Source organism: Symsagittifera roscoffensis, chromosome 1, assembly GCF_963678635.1.
Source record: "Symsagittifera roscoffensis chromosome 1, txSymRosc1.1, whole genome shotgun sequence".
Taxonomy (NCBI): Eukaryota; Metazoa; Xenacoelomorpha; order Acoela; family Convolutidae; genus Symsagittifera; species Symsagittifera roscoffensis.
The window spans coordinates 61,668,789-61,691,171 of record NC_087062.1 but is presented as its reverse complement, the minus strand read 5'-3'; the positions used below and the strand labels follow the sequence as shown (position 1 = coordinate 61,691,171).

The 22,383-nt window shown below is 47.4% G+C and overlaps 1 protein-coding gene across 1 annotated transcript in view; it reads right to left on the bottom strand.

Annotated features, from left to right (window-relative positions):
• LOC134846964 (elongation factor Tu, mitochondrial-like) overlaps nt 1-22,383 on the bottom strand; it is a 448,088-nt gene that overhangs the window by 304,998 nt on the left and 120,707 nt on the right. The gene's annotated exons all lie outside the window — the stretch shown is intronic.

Below are 22,383 nucleotides of genomic sequence, written 5' to 3'. Positions count from 1 at the left end.
TACCGTCTTGCTTCCGATTGCTCTTTGGTGACATGCTAGGATGGTACTATCAGTCATCATCGACATTATCCACCTCAAGAAACAGGTAGCATCTTTCCTCCTTGCCAGACTCAAGCCTGAGTTATCCCTAGCAACGTGTTGAATCAGCACTTGATACAACTCTAGATTCTTGCCTCCCAATTTCAACTTATCATACGACGTCAGTGTCTCTAACTCTATTCCCACCAGGCTCCACGCGAACATCAGTTGTCCTGCGGTTCTAATGAAGGGATTCGCCATCAACGGCGATGCCGATGAGGATTTTCTCATCACTTCTTCAAAATGATCCCTCAACAAGTTCTGCCAAGTTCTCTTCAGTTGGCTCCCCAATTCCAATTTGTTGATATCAATCCTCTGCTGGGTAGCCCAGTTGCGTCGTTTGCGTGACACTCCATTGTCGAGCTTCTTTAGGCAATCTTCCAATTCCTTCAATGTTTCCAGGGCCACCCACCACGGTCGGGAGGCGTTCCTCGTTTTATTCTTCTCAAGAGGATTGCTAGTCACTTACTTCCCAGTGGCCTGATGTTCATTTGAGATCCATTCTTTGCCGACGTCCACTTCCCATGTCTGCCCGCTCGTCAAACCTCGTTTCATTTTTGTCCTCTGAGGCTTGAAGTCGTCTTCCGTTGTCGAGCTGGTGGGGATCTCCATCTCTCTTTCTACCTCGAGCAGTTTCCTTGGTTCGTAGCGACTCTTGTAGGCTGCTGTCTTCCATCGTGCCAGAACCATGGGGGCTGTCTCTCTCAAGTTTTTCTCCGAGACCGCATCCGCCGAAGGATTACCCAATCCCTCCACCTCTCTCTTCCTCTTGCGAGACCTCATGTCTTTACTTGGGGACGTTGCCGTTATCATCACTGATTCGATTTCTTTGTCTCCATCCAAACCTTCCAACTCTTGCCTTCCCCCTGCTCGAGCCTTAAGGATATTAGTACTTTTAATTATATTACTAGGTTCGACCTTATCCCCCCTTACACTTTCAATTATTTTATTGACACTTTTTTGTTTCAGAGTAGAGCAGTCTTTACATTCGTCCTCTTTGGTCTTCCGTGATGTCTTTCTCAACTCGACCATCTTGCTCAGCAGTTCTCCTCTAGCTTTCTCCTCCAGACCTGTCCCCATCAGGACAGGCTCTCCGAACTTCACCACCGTGTCCCACAGCTCTTCCTTGAAATCATCCAATGTGATCTCGCCATTCACTTCTTGATTGAAATCGCTCAAGAATTCTCGCCAAGCGTCCTCATCCAGAGTGCCTAGGAACTTATCCCTGTTTCCCTCGAAGGTGTTCTTCTCCCTTCCTTCTGCGCTCAGGAATATCATTCCCATATTAGGAGTCTCGCTCGTCAGTGGTAACTCTAGATTCTTGCGGGGAGATGAGGTCAGAGGTGGCGTGGCAGTGTCGGCCCAATTTTCTCCGCTCAGATCCTTCAACAGTTCTTGAGTGGTGAATTCCTACTCTGATGGTTTTGGCTCCGGCGTGTTTCCCACTTCCATATCCTCTCCTGCCTCGCTGAGAGTCTCGTCCATGCTTTCCTCTCCTGATTCTACTCTTCTTCTCTCAAGAATCCTCCTGAATCGATCTTCCACAGGGCCGCTCCTTTTATCCCCAGGGTTGCCCACTGACAGGGGTGATGGTGTCGTCGGACCCGGTTTCTTGTACTCTGTCAGAGCCACATACAATGGGCCTGCTGCATCCAGCTCCTTCCCCTCCTGTCTCATCTCCACTTGCTCCAGTCCGTAAGGTACCCGGTATATTCTCGTGGCAAACGTCAACTCGCCTTTAGTGCAATGTGTCCTTCCTCCACGATCATCCTGCCATCATCCCGCACCGGCAACATGTTCTCCAGACCCGCCCGCTCAAGTGTTCTCAAGACTTCTCGCACCTCGATTTTCGGGGGCATCGAGCCTCTCATCTTCTTTGCTTGAGTCGTCCATGAGTTTATTTTTATATCGCTAGTGTGAAAATAGACTGCTGCAGTGTAGCCAATGAATAGGGGATCCCAGCCATCGGTGAATTCCCTCTGTTGCTCCTCAGCCGCTGCTCTCGCGAACAGGGACGGGTCCACCAGGGAACTGTTCATTCCCAGGGTCATTCTCCTCACTGTTGGGAACTCTGGAATGCTTGTTGGTAGGACTTCCTTCTCTAGTATTGCCTCTAGCTCCCTCTTCACCAACTCGAAGCTCTGCTTCCATGCGGGAACTCTCAAGACCTCTTGTCCACTCGCCGTCAGGGAATTTAGGTTCCAGAACTTGGGGTAAGTTTCGATGGGGCCTTCGCGTTTACCTCCCATCCACACTGCAGTTGTCCTCGGAAACTGTATACCATCAACTATGTATCCTTCACTTTTCCGAAGAGCACCGTGTTGCTCATTTGTTCTTTCGGCACTGTCCCTCGGATTTTCCTCAACAGCTTGTGTGAGTGATGCGACATCCGAGCCAGTCTTACGCATTTGGGCACTGAGAAGGCTTTGTCTATTAATATCCTTTGGCTGGATACCTCCACCATCGCCATGTGCAATGGATAGTGGCTACCACATAGGTTGGCCATCACTGACCCCACTAAGGACTTCGCATTTAGAGGCAGACCATAGGCTTCGCTTATGGGAAACCCCATTTCCGCTTCAAGTCCAACCTTCCAGCTCTTGATGTGTTTCTGGGTTACTTGCAACACCCCGGGCCATGACTCCACGCTCAACGCGGTCACCATGTGGTGTTCTGACTCTAGCCTCTCCAGTGACTGGAGACTGCACATTCTTGAGAAGAATCCCAGAGCTGTTGCTAGGTTCACCGTGGTACTCGTGTAACACTCAGCCACTATCTGTATTTCACTCTTCTCCCTTTCGGTAATGTCTTCAAACCAGGTGACTAGGTCTTCTTGTTGGAAGGACTGTATCCTGACGCATGACCGTCCATCGCAGGTGTGCTCGCCATTTCCACACGTCGAATCAAGACAACTGCCCGGCTCCATTTTCTTCACCGAACCTAGTCTACTTGTCACTTCACTTGACTCCTTCACCTGAGGCAGGATCAGTCTATGCACTATACTCAATGTCGCCAGATCTTCATCCTCTGCTGGTGCTAATCTCACTCGCTCCGTGACTTCCTCGATTAGGCTCGCATGGGGATGTGGACACCAGGAGGGCCTCAGCAATTTCCACACCACTCCCAGATTCGTGACCAACATGCCATTGCCGTTACCCATCTTTTCGACTCTTTTACTTGAGTGCGGCACACTTATTACTTCTGGTGCCTTCTTGAGAATCAAACCTAAGCTAGGTCTCTCTCTCTCTACAGTGTCTATCTCCACTATCTTCTCTGTCCAGAACTTTAGCAGCTCCGCCACCTCGTAGTTTCTGTGAGCGCCTCCGGCCTCCGAGTCCAGGAAAGGGTTGTATGCCCTCCCCATCACTCCAGACACATACTGGTACTCTCTCTTTTTATTGGGTTTCAAGTACTCTCCTGACGAGGCCAAGTTACGGTGCACGTCGTGTTTCTCCTCGAATTTCTTGTTGTAGAATCTCCGTATCTCATCTAACTTCCTGTGGCTCTCTAGAGACTGCCTGGAACCATCCTCCTTTTCTATCCCAGTACTCTGGTATACGTTCAAGATGACTGCTGAGACTCTACTTTCTACCGTCTTGCTTCCGATTGCTCTTTGGTGACATGCTAGGATGGTACTATCAGTCATCATCGACATTATCCACCTCAAGAAACAGGTAGCATCTTTCCTCCTTGCCAGACTCAAGCCTGAGTTATCCCTAGCAACGTGTTGCATCAGCACTTGATACAACTCTAGATTCTTGCCTCCCAATTTCAACTTATCATACGACGTCAGTCTCTCTAACTCTATTCCCATCAGGCTCCACGCGAACATCAGTTGTCCTGCGGTTCTAATGAAGGGATTCGCCATCAACGGCGATGCCGATGAGGATGTTCTCATCGCTTCTTCAAAATGATCCCTCAACAAGTTCTGCCAAGTTCTCTTCAGTTGGCTCCCCAATTCCAATTTGTTGATATCAATCCTCTGCTGGGTAGCCCAGTTGCGTCGTTTGCGTGACACTCCACTGTCGAGCTTCTTTAGGCAATCATCCAATTCCTTCAATGTTTCCAGGGCCACCCACCACGGTCGGGAGGCGTTCCTCGTTTTATTCTTCTCAAGAGGATCGCTAGTCACTTGCTTCCCAGTGGCCTGATGTTCATCTGAGATCCATTCTTTGCCGACGTCCACGTCCCATGTCTGCCCGCTCGTCGAACCTCGTTTCATTTTTGTCCTCTGAGGCTTGAAGTCGTCTTCCGTTGTCGAGCTGGTGGGGATCTCCATCTCTCTTTCTACCTCGAGCAGTTTCCTTGGTTCGTAGCTACTCTTGTAGGCTGCTGTCTTCCATCGTGCCAGAACCATGGGGCCGTCTCTCTCAAGTTTTTCTCCAAGACTGCATCCGCCAAAGGACTACCCAATCCCTCCACCTCTCTCTTCCTCTTGCAAGACCTCACGTCTTTACTTAGGGGCGTTGCCGTTATCATCACTGATTCGACTACTTTGTCTCCATCCAAACCTTCCAACTCTTGCCTCCCCCTGCTCGAGCCTTAAGGATATTAGTACTTTTAATTATATTACTAGGTTCAACCTTATCCCCCCTTACACTTTCAATTAATTTATTGACTCTTTTTTGTTTCAGAGTAGAGCTGTCTTTACATTCGTCCTCTTTGGTCTTCCGTGATGTCTTTCTCAACTCGACCATCTTGCTCAGCAGTTCTCCTCTAGCTTTCTCCTCCAGAGCTGTCCCCATCAGGACAGGCTCTCCGAACTTCACCACCGTGTCCCACAGCTCTTCCTTGAAATCATCCAATGTGATCTCGCCATTCACTTCTTGATTGAAATCGCTCAAGAATTCTCGCCAAGCGTCCTCATCCAGAGTGCCTAGGAACGCATCCCTGTTTCCCTCGAAGGTGTTCTTCTCCTTTCCTTCTGCGCTCAGGAATATCCTTCCCATATTAGGAGTCTCGCTCGATATCCTTCCCATATGAGGCTCAAGTGGGTCACTGATTAGCGATAAGCTGTCACCAGAGGGTCTGGAAACGCGTATGTCACGGCCGGTCCATAAATGCAGGTTACGACCTCCTCCAGCCCCCCGATTATCCCCATGGGGTCCGATCTCATTGCCAGGCACAGGTCTGTCAACAGAGGCATGCCCCCATTCACTTTCCTCCATTCATCTCGCGTCCTTGGGTTCTTCATCTCACCAGTCAGGTTTCGGTTCTGCATCAGGAGGTACTGCACTAGCAGCGTCTTCAGCCCGGCAGCACACTTATATGAATAGGTGATAATGCTCGAGTGGGTTTTTCCCTTCGACAGGGGCTCCCTATATTTCATTAGTCGATGAAATGACACCAGTTCACCATGAGTCAGAAGCACCATTGCCAAATATCCGTCAATCCGGAGTGTTTCCACACCCCGACTGAACATGTACGCTGGACCCATATTGAATAGGTACCTCGGGTAAACCAGGTACAGTGCCAACAACAGGCTGATGGACATGTTCAGGATTTCTTGTATAAAGGCTCCAAAGATAGTCTCTTTTGCACTAAACACTCCAGCCATGAACTCCTTTCCCCAACAAGGACTCAAGAACTCAAGAATCTCGTGATCCCTCCTCGTCTTCAGCTCACCCTTTGCGTGCTCCCTCCAGAATCCTCCAATTGTGACCTCGTTGGCCGCTGTGACGAAGCTGGCCACCGTCATTTCCCTTTTCTCGGCCACTTCCAGCTGCTCCTCAAGAAAATCCCAGATTTGCTTTCCAGGAGGTGGAGCATTCTCCCTCGTCTTCTCCGTAGCGTTTTCCAATCTTGGTGTCAGGAAGGGCCATCTGCCTCTTTCTTGTGTCAGTCGATACACTATCGACTCCAGTTGCTTCTCCGTTGCGGCCACGTTCTTCCTTTCATTGCTCGGTCCTCTAGACTTACTGGTGGAGCTTGTGATGGTTAACTCCATGCTTCGAAACCACAGGCTGGCCGTCAGGTGAGTTACTATTGGATGATCATCCCCTATAGCCGGACTGAGCTTGAGTTGCCTGGCGAAGTTTGATATCTCCAGCAAGAGGACCTCGTCCAATACAATGAGGATATCTGCCAACTCGTAGAAGCCCCTCAACGCGTGGGACAAATCCGCCCACGCCGCCGCCAGTTCTGACTTGCGAAGTCTCAAGTTCGTCGGTTCCAACTCCCGATTGGGAGCTGCCATCAGGATACGCCACCCATTCCCTTCAGCTATCAAGATCAAGACCGCATATACAAATTGCAGAGCGGGAGGCATGCTCGCGTACCCAGGGGACGTCGTGAACACCACTTTTGTTTTGGAACCAAATCGTGAGGATACGTTCTCCTATACCTAATTCATCGCTGCAAATAACGTCTGGATAGCTTCACAGATTCTCTTCGGCGCTGGTTCATCACCCTTGAGCTGCTCAAGAAACCCCGTCGCATGCAGGTGGTCATTCATTCCCGCAAACAGTAGTAGCTCGGGCTCACAAGGCATCTCCGATTTTATTGCCACCACCAAGGGTAACATTTGGTTCAGCTCCGCTCCCGGTAGTGAGTATATCAAAGTTTCCGGCCAAAACAACTTGGGAGACGTTCCCTCCAAATCCGATCCCGCTATGATGACCACCCTTGCAGCGGCTGGATCTGCTCTGTCATAAACTGCCAAGGCCTTGGCCAATTGGGTGTTTCCGCAGGGTTTTCCGTATCTAGGATCGTCTGCCAACCTCGTACCTTCATAAGCGGCGTCCGGCAGTTCCATTTCCCTTGGGACCAACAGTTTGTCCACCACTCTCAACTGTGCTGGAGTTGCCAACCTAATTCTGGCAATGCTTGTTCGATGCTTGGGAGGCTCCATCACGAGTCCCGGACTCCCCAGCAACTTGAGAGGCCTGTAATTGATGGGTCCCATGACCAATTTTGTGAGAATCCCTGTCAGATCCGCCCTCTCCATTATTTTTGCTCTTGAGAAATGCGTCTCGTGAGCCTTCAACCAGTCCACGCACTGGTGTCTACCCAAGTCTTCATGTGACACTCGCTCAAGACCCAAAGCTTCCGCCAACTCTTGCCTGCACTTCAGATCTTCCAAGTCCAGCTCTTTCACCCTCTCCACATATCTCGACCTACTGGTCTCCGCTGGCCTCTCCACCCTCTTGTTCTCCACCACCACCACCGAGGATATTACCGAACCCTGAGGTGTTGATGACGTTGCCTCCTCAGCCTCCATGGGTGCTGCGCCTGCTAACCTGGTCCGGCTGCTCCTCGAGCTGTCTGTAGAATCGGCCGTCGCTCCCAGGCGACTGGATAAAGCTCTTGGGTTGAAGAAAGGTGGATTTGGGGGTGGCCCGAACGTGACTTGGGCCGTCTCTAGCAACTCGGCCTCCAACTCGCTTATGTGCCTTTGAAAGACATCATTCAACCACTCTACTCCCCTAGGCCTGTCAAAGTGAATCCCGTCTGAGGATGCGTCGTCGGGGAAAACAGATCGCTCCATCTGCTCGGCTCCGTCCAGTAATCCAACGGGGAGGACACTCCTTTGATGTATTTGCCTGATTATTTCGTTCAGGTTTCGCACCTTCGTGTTCATCTCCATCGCGTGTTGGTCCGCCTTCATGTTGTAAGGAATGGTACACACCGTGAGAATGGCAGGATCCATTTGATTCCGCAATTCCTCAAGGATGCAGCTCATTTTGTCATGTAGCCTCGTCACCTTCCTGGCCTCCCCCCTGAACACGTCATTCGTCCCGATCATTAGAGTTACCGTGTACACTCTTGCCATTCCTAGCATCTCAAGTGTTGCCAACATCTGCGGCGTCGCAGCTCCAGCGAAACTCAAGATCCCCGTTTGCCAATGTGATTGAATCCGGGTCAGCACCCGCAGCAGGCTGTCCCCTACGATCAGGTGGACCGCCCCCTCTGGCACACGTGGCTGCATGAGGTATTCCACCAAAGCCGCGTCATGGAAGCAATCCCTCCTGACTCTCTGTGCCGTGCTCCAATCCATACGATTGTGCCTGTGGTATCTGCCTTCTGTGTTCTTCTTGTAGCTTGAGATCACCACACTCCTGATAGGTTGCTCCCTCCACTTCGGGGGTAGCTCCACTCTTGCTGGACTCTCACGATTCCTTAGCTGTAGCCTCTCGTTCAATTTTTTCAGTCGTGACGAGCTACCGCTCACCTGACTACCACTCGGGGTTGAACTTGGGGTATACCCAGGCAGCGCGACGTCCATCAATGGGCGTATTGTTTGTGTCTCTAGGCCACGCAGGGAGGACGTTGATTCAGTTGGTATCCACACCTCCATCCCCTCATTCATATGCTCCTGAGCCGCGCGGTCAAGGTTAAATCGTCCCTTCGATCTGGGAGCTTTGTCCGCCTCCATACGCGACTCTGGCCTTGAGCCGGTAACCATCCGCTCCTTGGGCCTAGCCCCTTTCTGCATGTCAAGCACGCGTTGTCGTTGCTGGATCCTCTCAAGCTCCGACTTCAGCTGCTTACAATTCGCGGCATTCTCTCGCACTCTTTGTTCTTGTAGATGCTCGGCTTTCAGCATATCAAGTTCCCTCCGCGCTTGGTCCTTTTCGACGACTGCTTGATCTCTCTCCAGTTTTGCCTGATCTCTCTCAAGCTTCGCTTGATCCCGGTCGAGATTCGCTTTGTTCCTCTCCCGCTGAGTCCTCTCAAGCTCTCTCTTCCTAGTACTGAGGTCCGGTTACGCTTCCCCCGTTTGTTGCGCTCGCGTCATTGATGGCATCTTACTCGTGCTCTGGCCTGTAGACCTTGCTGATGGTCTGATCGGTAGTGGGAACTCCCCTGCGCCATACTCGGCGTTGTTGCTCAAGCCAGGGTTCCTTGCCAAGTCGAATCCCCTTATTCCTCCATCCACATTCCAGGACAGCCATCTGGTTTGCTCTTGGTTGGATATTCCATCAGTGGTGTAGCCGACCATTAGAACCGCTTCTGTTGCAGACTCCCGACATTCGCCCTGTTCTTCTAATTGGAGGATGGCGTTCAGCATCACCGCCATTCTCTCATCCACTTGAGTGTAATCCAGATCCCTCAGGCGTCTGTATAACTCATCAAGTGTGGACCTTTTCAGAGCCGATGGCATGGACTTCCAGAATTGATCTGCCATTTCTATAATTTCTAGATGATCTTGAGTATTAGCAACTTGTGAATTACCTTAGCAACTTGTGAATTACCTTAGCAACTTGTGAATTACCTTAGCAACTTGTGAATTACTTTAGCAACTTGTGAAATACCTTAGCAACTTGTGTACTTGAGAATTAACTTCTTGAAGCGTTGTTCAACTTGTGTGTTGGTTCAAGAACTTCCTTTCTTTCAATTGAATGTAGTTGGGTAGTCAATTTGACTTTACAAATCAATCTGAAAATAACACTCAATTTTTAGACTAACATGCTATGTTCCTAGCCTAACACCCCCCTTGCCACTATAGTTAAAACCCTTTCCTTTTCGTTCTACTAAAATAGTTCAATTGGAAATTTTCTAAAAGCATGCAGATTCATTTTATGTTTTAGCACCATCAATCATTTAAAATTTAATTGTCATGCCAATCACCTTTAAGAACCTTTTACCTGTTCTGTACCCCAACAACTAACTCGAGATCCCTTCATACCCAACTCGAGACCCCCATGTACCCGACTCAGGCGATGCTCAAGTAGTATTTCTTGTGAAGATGTACCATTATCTCCGTTTCCGCGAAGACCACGTGTAGGATAGCGTACAATTCCCTTGGGCTCAATTTGCCCCTGTTTGGGTCATACACCGGCATTGAGACCTCCATTATCCTTCTTTCAATCATGAAGTCTCGTCGTCTTGTTAGTGCCAACATCACGTGTTCAGGTTCGATCGTGTTCCTGTCATTGACCCTCGTCACTAGGAAGCACAGGTATTTTCCCTGGGACTTGTGCTACTGATGGTGGAAGCGCAGTCATTCCTCCCAGCCCCAGTCTCTGTCTAAACAGAAACTCAACGTTCTGGTACTCTCTCTTAAAGTCAGCCTCCAGTCTTGATTTGAAACTCATGTCCGCCGTGATACAGATTGCGCTAGTCCTGTCTGACAGAATGAAGTCACTATCCGTTATCAGGATATTTTCCGAGTGTTCGTTTGGTACTTCAAACTTCGTTTTGAAATTCCGTCCTACGGTAGGCTCGGCCTCCTCCCCGTCCAGTTACAGTCCGCTCGTTTCTCTCACTTCCCTGAGTTTCTTTATCATCAAATTTTCGGTGTGGGTAAGTCCTACCTCCACTCCCCGGACAAAAATATTTATCGACGTCCCCGTCGATGATGCTGGGTCTGAATTATCTGGCGGAATGTCGAGCGGCCTGTCTGTTGCCGTCCAGCCGAAGAGAGGATTTTCCGTTTTCATGTGCTTTCCCGCTGATATGTCAACTTGCTGTATGCTTTGTCCTTCGTCGCTTCCGTTCTTGACATCGCGCATCCATTCTAATATCCTCAGGTTCGTATTCTCCCTCCTCTCTATCTCGCACTGTTCCAAATCCGTCTCCCGCTCCGGTGTCGAGTAATCTTCCTGTGGGTAGTGTTCATTATCGTTGATGATTTGCCATTCATCATCTGCCGCCAGCTCGCCCACACTTAGTAGCTCTTTGCTTAGGTCGTAGGGCTGTATCTTATCAATCAGGAAATCGTCCCCGTACCTGTTGTACCTCATGCCTGTTCGTTTGCGATTGCCACTCCTTGTCCCCGCTGGTATTGATAAGTCTGGTTCTGTCCACTTCGGCACCTCACCTTGTTCCGGATCGTTCCAGTTTTTTTCCACAAAAGATTCCGCTTCAGAGTCCGCTTCTATTTTTTCATTGTCATCCAAACTCAAGTTCTCATTGCCATCATTTTTCTCTCTGATGCCTTTTTCGTTTACTTCACATGCTGGCTCCACCAGTAGGTACTCGAGTCCTTCCATGTCCTTTGGTATACACCAGTCCGGCCTGGGACATGAGGCTTCAGATTTTCATAATGTGCTGCTCGCCCAGTACTCAAGCGGTAGAACCGTCCTTGTTGATGTACTTCCGTTACCATGAATGGTCGTCTCCATTTCTTGAGTAGTTTCTTTGTCCCTTTGGGCGGTATGACATTCTGGAAAACCCACACGTACTGGCCCACCTCATATGGCTTCGCCTTTAATATCCTTTCATCATATTTCTTGCGATGTCTCATTTGTGCTTGCGCAGTGTTCCTCCTGCATAGCTCGTTTAGTTCCTGCTGTCTCCCGATCGCTTCTTTCACGTAAACTTGAGGCGACGTCCTCTTCCCTTCATATTCCGGGTAAAAGAATGTCAGGGGCATTGCTCTCTCTCTCTGCCTGTCAACATCATGAAAGGACTGATGCCCGTTGTTGAGTGTTGAGTACTGTTGTACGCCCCTACGACTTGCGGCAGATATTTATCCCAGTCTGTCATGTACCTTGAGCAGTATACCCTCAGCATATTCACCAACGTTCTACTCTGTCTCTCTACCAGCCCGTTGGTCTGAGGATGGTAAGTCGTTGAGTGTGCTTGAGCAATGTGTGACCTCTTCATTAATTCTTTAGTCAAATCCCCCACAAAGGCCTTGCCGTTGTCTGACTGAAAAGTCATTGGACAACCATACCTCGATATCCAATGGGTTATCAGGTGGTCACAAGTCTCCTCTGCCGAGGCTGTTTGACACGGCACCGCTTCTGCCAGTTTTGTGAAGTGTTCTATTATAACCAGTATCTGATTATACCCCGACTCCGTCGTGCAGATCTTTTGATGGTCTATCTGCACCACTTCGTTAAATTCTGAGCTTTCCACCGACTTGAGTGGGAATTTCATCTTCCTTGGGTCTTTCACTTGCAGGCATGCCAGGCATGCATTCACCCATCTCTCGCAAGCTTTCCTCAATCCTGGCCAATCGAACCTGTGAAGTATTCTTTCTTGCACTTTGTCTATCCCCTGGTGCCCCATTTGATCGTGCGATCTGAACAGCACCTCTGTCTGATACAAATTTGGTAATATGATGAGGTTATGCTTGTGTAATATCTTCTCCTCATCTTTTCTCTTGCATGCTACCACCCCGTCAGCTGTGTGATAGAGTAAATGTTTCCTTTCTTTGTAGAACTGTATCAGGATCTTGTAGCTGTCTTCTTCAAGTTCCCCTTTCTCCTTGGACCCCGTTTGGATCCATTTGGAGAGGTTACTTGTCATCTTGTCATTTTTTTGGGCTCTTATGAGTTCCAACAGCCTATATCTTTGCCTTGACATGTTCCTTTAGTGCCATGATCTGTCCATTCATTTCCCCAGGGTTGTGGATGTCGTCGTTCAGCTTCACGCATATTATCCTCTTCACGATCTTCCTATCATCTTCTGGCACCAGATTTGTTCTGACATTTGAGTTGCATGATAGTTCCCTGAATGGTTTCCTCGAAACTGCAATTCTTTCAAGTTCTTCGCCTCCTCGTACTTCTTGTACGTCCAAGTTGTACGTTCCTGAGGACGGATCTGTTTGTAATTCCCTGTCGCGGTGTCTAATCTTCTCTTCTGCCAATATCATGCAAAGACTATCCTGATTGTCACTGTTCTCATCCGAGTCTTCATCCCATATTTCACACTCCCCGGACAAATTTCCCTCTTCAGTATCTTCTTCCTCCGTGGACGTGGACCACTCACCGGACTCTTGACCTAGTCCCAGGAATTCAGCCTGTTTCTTGAACGCCACTTTCTTTTTCCTAACCCGAGTCTGTTCAAGTATGTCGTCAGGGATTTTTTCAACCAGTGACTGCACGACTTCTTTCCCATCGGGGTTAGTCACCTTCGAGGTGACTTCATCACTAACTATCTCGCTCTTTCGCAGTATTGTGACCTCCGGTTCCTCCTTACCCTTTTCTTGGATCACGGGTTTATCATCTGCTAGTTTCTCGAGTAACCTCATTAAGTCATCGTCTATCTGTGCCTCTCCCGTCTCTACCTGGTTGAGATCATAGTCTTTTGCCTTGAGCGTCTCCCTCACAATCTTTCTTTTGAGTATTATCCCTATCGGCTTCCCTCGGTTCTTTTTCAAGATTGTTTTCTCCGGAGGTTCTTTCGGTAATTCGGGGTGATCTTCTATTGGTTTGCCTGATTTGTCCAACCATCTCGTGAGTGGAAGGATGTCGTACGTTTCCTTATCCATGAAGGAGAAGCCCTCCTTGATCTCAGGTCTATCTGCCTCTCTCTTTTCTTGTCTCTCGTAGAACTCCGTCTTCTTACTCAAGCTGTCAGCGTTTTGATGTTTGTCTCTTGTTCTATGCTCAATTATCATGTTGTATCCGTCCAGGCGGACTATCGACCTCCCAATGTAGCTCTGGTCCATTGAGTACATCTTCAGCCAGCTGAGTGCCCTGTTGTCGACTCGCAGCTTGAATGGCTCACTGCCTAGGTATGCTCTATATTTCTCGACAAAGGTAACCACCGCAAACATCTCTGCTTTTAGCGCCCGTACTTCATTTCCGTATCACTCAAGACTTTACTCCTGTACGCTATTGGTCCTAAGACTGTTTTCCCGTTCCATTCCTGTTCTTGATGGAGAATGCCAGAAATCGCGACTACCGACGCATCCGTGTCCAGCACGTACATCCCTTTTTCCGTTGGCATCCCTAGCACCGGTGCCTCACACAACTCTTTCTTTATTCTCTGGAGTGACTCTTCCGACGCGTTGTTCCACGTGAACTTCTTGCCTTTGTGCCTAATTAGTTGTTGCATCGGGTATACCTTGTCCGCGTAGCCCTTGATGAACTATCTGTAATAGTTCGGAAAACCCAGGAAGCTCATCAATTGATGTTCCGTTTTTGGCGATTTCCAAGGTAGTACTGCTTCTACTGCGTCTGGATCTGGTCTGATGCCGTGTCTGTCCACCATCCTGCCCAAGTATTTTATCGAATCCTTGAGTATCTCGCACTTTGATGGTTTACACTTTAGCCCCGACCTCTTCATACACGCAAACACCTCGTCAAGTCTCTCAGTGTGGTCTTCCAGTGTGGGTGTCGCTGTTACCACGTCATCCACTTAGCACATTACCAGATTGCCGTACTTCTTCGTCACACCTATCAGCGCGTGTGCCATCAACCGCTGAAATGTGACGGTGGCATTGCAAAGACCAAACGGCATCCGTTTCCATTGAAACAGACCCAACTCGCAGGCAAACCCTGTCTTGTCCCTGTCCTGCTTCCTGAGTGGTACCTGCCAGAAAGCCGAACCTAAATCAAGAGTCGTAAAAAATTTTGCATCACCTAACTTTGAGAGGCTCTCATCAATCCTAGGTATGGGATAGGCATCCTTCACCGTGACGGAGTTCAGGTATTGAAAGTCACAACAAAATATCAATTGGTCGCCTTTCTTTTTGGCCATCACTACTCCACACGCCCACGGTGATTTGGATGGTTCTATCATATCATACTCTAGTAGCGTTTCGATTTCTTTTCTACACGCATCCGATTTGTGTGGGGTCATGCGCCTCGCCCCCTCCCTGTGCGATATTGCGTTCTCCTCAAGTTCTATTTCATGCTCAACAAAATTACAACACCCGATGTCTGCCTTATGTCTCGAAAAAACTTCCTCGTTCCGTTCTAATACGTCCTTGATGGCTTCGAGCTGTTCGTCCGTTATCTTGCCTCTTAAATGTTCAATTTCCGGTAGGACCGGTTTGTCACTCTGCATCTCATCTAGTGTATGCCGTTCCGGAAAATTCGAACAGCTCGATAGCCCATCGTCTGTCTCTGACTTAAGTGACTTCACAAGACCTGATGAACTTTTTATTTTCTTCAATCGTCTCATGATACAAATTTTGTCCCTGTGATTGGGACAATCAACAACTTCATTTTGTTTTTGGTTTTCAGTCATTTCATATCGAGTTTTTACGGGTAAAGCATATCCCAGATTCCTCCCTCTCTGTATCGTGATTGGTATGTCAAGAGTATTCAACAAGACACTGACGCAGAGACCGCTCTTCGTTATCGAGAAGGATCTTCCTAAAACAGCAGCACTTTGACTATTTGGATTTGGGACTATGCATACCTGCTTGTTGTCAATTAGTTCATTGTAATTTTTCATTCGTAAGCTTACAATTGCCGCTTCGTTCGCCTTTAGCCTCACCCTCCTACTCAAGAATAACGGTGCTTTGTTCTCATTCGCCATTATTAAATTTACCAGTTTAATTGCGTACCTCCTATCCGGGTTCCGTATCCTAAACATTGCGTTGTTTAGATCAATCGTTACATCAAATTTCCTGATGAAGTCTCTGCCTAAAATGAATTGGTCAGACTCATCTAGGTTTTCTACTACAAGAAAGCTTATCCACAGGTTGCGTTCCCCCAGAATTAGGGCTATTATCGGCGTTCTGCCCAGCACCCGCAGCGCCCCTATGTTTGCAGCTGACAACCGTATTCTCGAATCTATCAAATCATTTTTGTTGAAGGCCATTCGTTTCCAAGTTTCGATTGGTATGACACTAAAGACCGCTCCCGTATCAAGTAACCCACGTAACTGAGTCTTCTTGCCATTTATGTCGAGCACATGTGCTGATACATCCGCCTCTGTCCCGATGTGCATTGCATCTTTCTCAGGCATGGCGCAGTGTCCAATCGATCTCACTTTCAACTCTTCTTTTCCTACGTAGATTTGCCCTATAAGATCTTCATCACATGTTATCATTGTTTTCGTATAGATGTTGATCCCATCTAAATTTAGCATCACCTCATGCGGACCATAAGCTTCTGTGTATCTGTTATCAACTCGGACTGACTTGCTACCCCCTCTTGTGAGTAGTGCCCTCAATGCTCTAGAAGTCGTTTGTGGGCTTATACCACTCAAGTAATCTGCGTACACATCAATGTGCATTATTGTCTGGTCACTTGGTTCGCTCAAGTTTCTCGTTACCTCATGGCCGCCCACGGTGATTATTGACATTATTCTCGCCCCGATCTTTGTTAAACCGAATGGCTTCCCCGTCACCATTTTTACAGTGTTGCAGTTTCCACTTTTTGTCGACCCCGCAACAGCCTCTGGTATTGACTGCGAGCAATCTCTTGTTTCAGTCGTTGTTCTATTTCTTTCGCCGCCAGGTCCTGTTTCACTTTATTGATAGCTTCCGCGGCCGCCTTTTCATAATTTATCTCTAGGGCGTTCCTGGCCGTGGCCTCTATTGCACTATTACCTTGCGTTACAGCTTTCACTGTTTTCGTTGGCAGTTCCGCACTTGGTGTTTCTAAGTTTTTCGTTTCAAATTCACCTTGTCTTTTTTTCTGGTTCTGTACCGCTGCTAACGCCAACTTGTGTTTGGGGTGACTCTGGTTCTTGACTGCCTCCCAGAACAATGGACAGTCCATCCTGAGGTGCCCCTCTTGGTTGCAGAAGAAGCATCTTGCACCTATTTTGATGATCAAGCCACTATAGAACTCGTGTTCCTCCATCTGGCTCATATCTTCCTCATCGGGTGCATATCCCAAACTCTTCATGCCCTGCTTGTATGTTGTGCAATCCGCCACGTGATGATCAGCTGACCCGCAGTTCGCGCATGATATACGTTTGTCCATGTCATCTCTGGGCTTGTACCATGACGACCTTTGTGGTTGATTCCCCCCTTGCGTATTCCTGTTATCTGAGTACTAGTATTTCTTGGGTTTTATTAGCATGTACTCTCTTGACTTCTGCCTCATCTCTTCTGGAGTTGGTGCACTGTCTTTCGACAATGTATAGTACGTTGCTAACATCGTTCTCAAGTCATCACTCTTTACCCCATCAATGAACTTTGAGGCGATGCTGAAGTTCCTTCGATTGGTAGATTCTTCCGGGTCACTCCTTCGTCTGAAGCTCTCAAGATCATCTAGGAACCTGTCTATCGATTCATCGTCCCTTTGCGTTCTCTTTTCAAATCGCATCATCGCTTGATGACCCTTCATGCCTGACCCGAATCGATTTAACCATATCTCGAAGATTTTATCCGCTGTGTTACGTTCCTCTTCCTTCTTCGCAACCACGCATTTCAATGCCGTGCTTTCCAAGTTGCTGAGTATCGCTATGCATGCCTGCCTCTCATCGTTCAAGTTGTCTTGTTCCAAGTGCAACCTCATGACTTCTACCCAAGTGTCAATGCATCCATCTGAATCATCCTTGAATTCTTTCGGTTTTTTGAAAGTTTTCCTGGTTTTGTTGCTTCCTCTGTCACTCGAGTCGGTGTTCCTTGTGGCGAAGGCTTCTAGTGTCCTGTTCATCATTTTCCAGGTGCTTGCCCATGTCATGACATCCGGTCCCACGTTGTTGTGAGTCGTGGAGTCCCCTGGACCACTCGTTGTGTTTGCTGTTCCACTTTTCATAATCGCTTTGCCCCCCCCCCCCGGTGCTGTACTCGCAGCATCCCGGGGGTAATGGTAACGGTGTTGACTGCCGTTTGATCCGTTGTGGTTCCACGAAGTCAACTCTATTGCCCTGCGTTCGCTCCGCTGCTGGCCTGTCTTGTGACGTTGAGTTCCTGAAGATGGCGTATAACTTTGTCTGTATCGCACATGAACTCTCAGCCTGGTCTCTTCTCATCGTATCCATTCTTGTTTCCAAACTCCCCAACTGGCTATTCACTGCGTCGTATCGTTGCTTCATTTCTTGCATGTCTTTTTTGATAATCTTGTCTCGCTCTTCATCAGTGGTATCTACTTTATCCGACATCTGCTGAAGGCTTTCCTCTGTCGCTCTCGCTAGATTGAAGTAGCTGTCCAGGTACTCATGTTTGTTGTTCCTTATTTCTTTCCTTATCACATCTCTATCCTCTTCGCTGTGCTTCAGTTTCTTGTCTATCTGTTCTAGCTTTGCCATCAAATCGCCTAGCTCAAGAGTAGTTGTTCCATGGTCAGTTGTTGTCCTGTTGTTGGTTGCTGTTCTCAGTCTGATCTGGTCTTCGTTTTGGTCGGTGTCTGTCATTTTCGTGGAAACTGTTCCGAATGTCTTGCCTTTCTCGGCTTTCGTTTCTTCCACTGCTGCGTCTCTCGACTTCATTCCGACCATTATCGCCAATTTTTCAAGAAAAGACGTTCTTTTTGCTTGAGACTCGTCCTTCACCGTTTCTGGCGTGTTGCCTGTTGTGTCCTCCACATTGTCTATCGGTGAGAACTCCATGGACTTTGGATTAGGTTCTTCCGCATTCGGCATCGGAGTTGACTCTGTCGTCTTCTTTCCCACCTCATCCACACTCTGGTCCGGTGTCTCTAGTTCAATCTCGATGGCGGGTTCTGCTTGTTTCCCTTCCGTGCCCTCTTTTGCTCTGTTCTCTGTATTACTCCTCGTGTTGACCATGCTAACTGAAAAGTTCTTATTTGTTATCTTTGGGCCCATTAATGTCGTTTTACGTAGCGACGAGTTGTATTTTGTCTTTGCTTCAGTAGATCTTTTTTCAGCCACCGGTACCCTGCTCCGCCTCATTATTTTTATTTACAATTGTTCCTATTTACAGTATTACTATATACAAAATTCTACTCTAGGGTTTAAATCTCTTTTGACAAAATCAATAAAAAGAAATTTACAATTTAATAAAAACAACGTTTCCTAAGCTTTTTGAAAATTCAGTATGTTCTTGATTCCCACAGTACCGGATCTTTAGGACTGGTTAGAAAATTTAATTTTGCGATTGGTTACCTCAACCTGTCTTAGTACCCTTTAGTACCGTCACCCCCTTCTTTATACTGTTCCAAGACTTCCTCTCTACTGTCCCATGACTATTCAGTGCTGTCTCAGTACTTCTTGTTAGTGTCCCAAGACCACTGTCCCAAGACCCTTGCCCTAAGACGACTGTCCCAAGACTAGTGTCCCAAGACCACTGTCCCAAGACTACTGTCCCAAGACCCTTGCCCTAAGACTACTGTCCCAAGACTACTGTCCCAAGACTACTGTCCCAAGACTACTGTCCCAAGACTACTGTCCCAAGACTACTGTCCCAAGACCAGTGTACCAAGACCACTGTCCCAAGACCACTGTCCCAAGACTACTGTCCCAAGACTACTGTCCCAAGACTACTGTCCCAAGACCAGTGTCCCAAGACCACTGTCCCAAGACCACTGTCCCAAGACCACTTACCAAGACTAGTGTCCCAAGACCACTGTCCCAAGACCACACTCCCAAGACCACACTCCCAAGACCACTGTCCCAAGACCACTGTCCCAAGACCAGTGTCCCAAGACTAGTGTCCCAAGACCACTGTCCCAAGACTACTGTCCCAAGACTACTGTCCCAAGACCAGTGTCCCAAGACTGTGTCGTACCAAGACTGCTCTGGTCCAAGACTGTCCCAAGACTGCACCGTGCCCAGACTGTCCCAAGACTCTACTGTCCCAAGACTGTCCCAAGACTGTACTGCTCCAAGACCGTCCCCAGACTGCAATGTCCCAAGACTTGTTCGGTACTGCCCCAAGACTTGTCACTAAGTGTCTGGATAGTAGGATCTCTTCTTCTTCGTTGTGGGGCCTCTTGAACCGCTGTACCGTGTACCACCACTTGAGCTCTAGTAAAAAAAATTTCGCAAAATCCCTATCTTCTTGGCCAAAATCCAAATACTGACCCCCCTGTATTTATCTCCCTCTCGTTGTTTCAGGCTATTTGAAACTACAACTTTTTCGCAGGTATCTTGTGATCACCTGTTCGTTCAAATACCAACAACAAATTTTCACCAAAACGTAAAAATTTAAACAAGAAAAATCACAAAAACAGAGAGGTGAACCCACCTAAAATTCAAGGCTGACAGATGTCAACCTTTGTCCGAAAAAATGTCTGTTACCCGATTGCCACGCGTTTTCCTCCCCCCTGCTAGCGATCTTATGGGGTATCACAAAACTGTCTATGTCCGTTCCCCCCTTCCGATCCGACCAGTGTACCTACCTTAACTCGATGTTAAATTTGGATATCCGCTTCTTATAATCAACGCGTGTAAGTATCTAATGTAACTAAATCGACGATGCCGAACAATTATTTACTCTAATGTGTCCCCCCTTTTTACAATTTACAACCACCAACCTCTAACCTAACCAGCCCCCTTCTAACCTCCCCCCTCTTTAGCCCCCCTCTTAAGCCGAACAATCCCTTAAGCGCCGGGTGCTAAACCTCTCGAGAGAAAACCGTAGACCTGTTTCCAGGCCTGCTTGTGTAAAAACTTCCTCAAAACAATGGGGCTCCGCTTATCCAATTTTACACTTATTTCCTATAATGTAATGTGGAATTTAACGATACCCGTTTGCCCAACTTGAGAACACCCCTGTGCGTCCTCTTTTTGTTGTAGCGATCCCGTGCTGGTTGTCCCTTTGACGTGCACTGCACTTGACACCAGCACCACCTTCCCACTTGGCTGGTCACCTCTTCCAGTCAAGTTTCCTAGCGTTTCAGCTCAGTCCTTGTGAACCACTTTCCCACTCGGCTGGTCACCTCTTCCAGTCAAGTCTCCTAGTGGTCCTGTTCTGTCCTTGTGAACCACTTTCCCACTCGGCTGGTCACCTCTTCCAGTCAAGTCTCCTAGAGGTCCGGCTAGGTTGCAAGCTATCTGAAAACATTTAACAACGCCCCCCACTTGGGCACCTTATTGAAGTCACTGGTTTAGATTGCTAGATTGATCGAAACGATCGGTCTTATAAAACAGTATGGGTATACTATTTACTTAATATAAAGTTTTGATCCAACTAATCTGGTATCCAAGTCACTGTCTTTTTTGTTTTATGGTTTTTGTTCCTTTTTCTATACTTTTTTCTTATTTTTGTTTAGCTTTTGACTTTTTGCTCGTTTTTTTGTCCCCCTAGTTACCCCCCTTACTCGGTTAGCTAGGCCTCGTTCGGAGAGCGTACCAGGAAGTTTTCTCAAGTTTTCTTAAAAAGCTATCACCGGTACTCTAGAATGGGCATGCAGCCCCGAGCTGTGTCAAGTGGGTTCGACTCCGTAGTCATGATGTCGTAAAAACACCCAGGAGCGCCATAAAAACACTATGTAACAGTTGCCTACTTCGGTCACATATGAGGCTTAAGAAAAATAGGCCCTATAACCATTGGCTCAAGAGTCAGGGACACTATCTCTTGTGTTTTTCTACCTCAAAAACGGTCAGAGCCAATTAGGTTCGCTTGCGACATGAGACTAGAACCCGTTACCCTTAAAGGCTACTACCAAAATATCCCCCATTCTAGAAAATAAGAACGTTCCCATACTTAGGTCTCGAAATACCCAAATTACACGAACGCCGTTAAAAACAGGGTTGGAACAATCCGTTAGGTTATTTTTTTATTAGACAGTGGAACTTTGATCCATTTCAGATGGATCAACCTAAAACTCGCCTTAACTCAACATAACAATCACAAAACACACTCGAGAAAACAAAATTTGGTACTTACATAGCAGCACGCTTGAGAATCAGAGTAATTAAACTAATTAACGACTCTGGCATAAATATAATCAAATATAACTCAAGAAGTTTTTTAACGATGAGTTCCGATCCAAGGAAGTAAGTTTTAACTCAAGAATATAGTTTTTGATCTGGACCATTGGGAGACTTCCCTTGTCCGCCTTTCCGTTGAAGGTTCACACTGGTCCAGTTGATTTTAGCTCCGCTCTTGTATTTGTTTTGTCTCCTATATCAGATAGAACAGCTCTACTCCAGTTTTCTACGATGGAAATTGCGAATAGCAATTTCCCACTGTATATATTTGACAACTTTCCCGCAATTGTTAATTCGGTCGTTCTCCTTTTTTATTTCATGTTTTCAGTTGTTGCGAGGAAACTGATCATGACAGGCTCCATTCGAATTGTTGAAAAATAAAACTTCACTCCAAAATCACGTATATTCTTGTCCCTCAATGTCAAACTTCTAGATATGACCGACTGGCACAGAAGTCTGATCCATTTCAGATGGATCAACCTAAATCTCTCCTTACATCAACATAACAATCATAAAAGACACTCAAGAAAATTAAATTGGGTACTCACATACCAGCACACTCGAGAATTAGAGGTAACTAAATTAGTAAGCAATTTGAGAATAATTGAGTAATTAAGTTTGGTTCAACAAGTTCTAATCGAACAAGTTTTATCTCAAGAATGGAGTTTTGGTTCTGGACCATTGGGACACCTCGGTTGTCCACCTTTCCACCGAAGGTTCACTCTGGTCCAACTGAATTTCGATGTTCTTTTTTTTCTGTCTCAAGATAGTACAGCTCTACTCTCGTATTATTTAGATGTCGGTAATTGCGAATAGCAATTTCCCACTGCCTAAATTGACCACTTTCCCGCGATTGTTATCCGGTCGTTCTGATCTTGTATTTCGGAG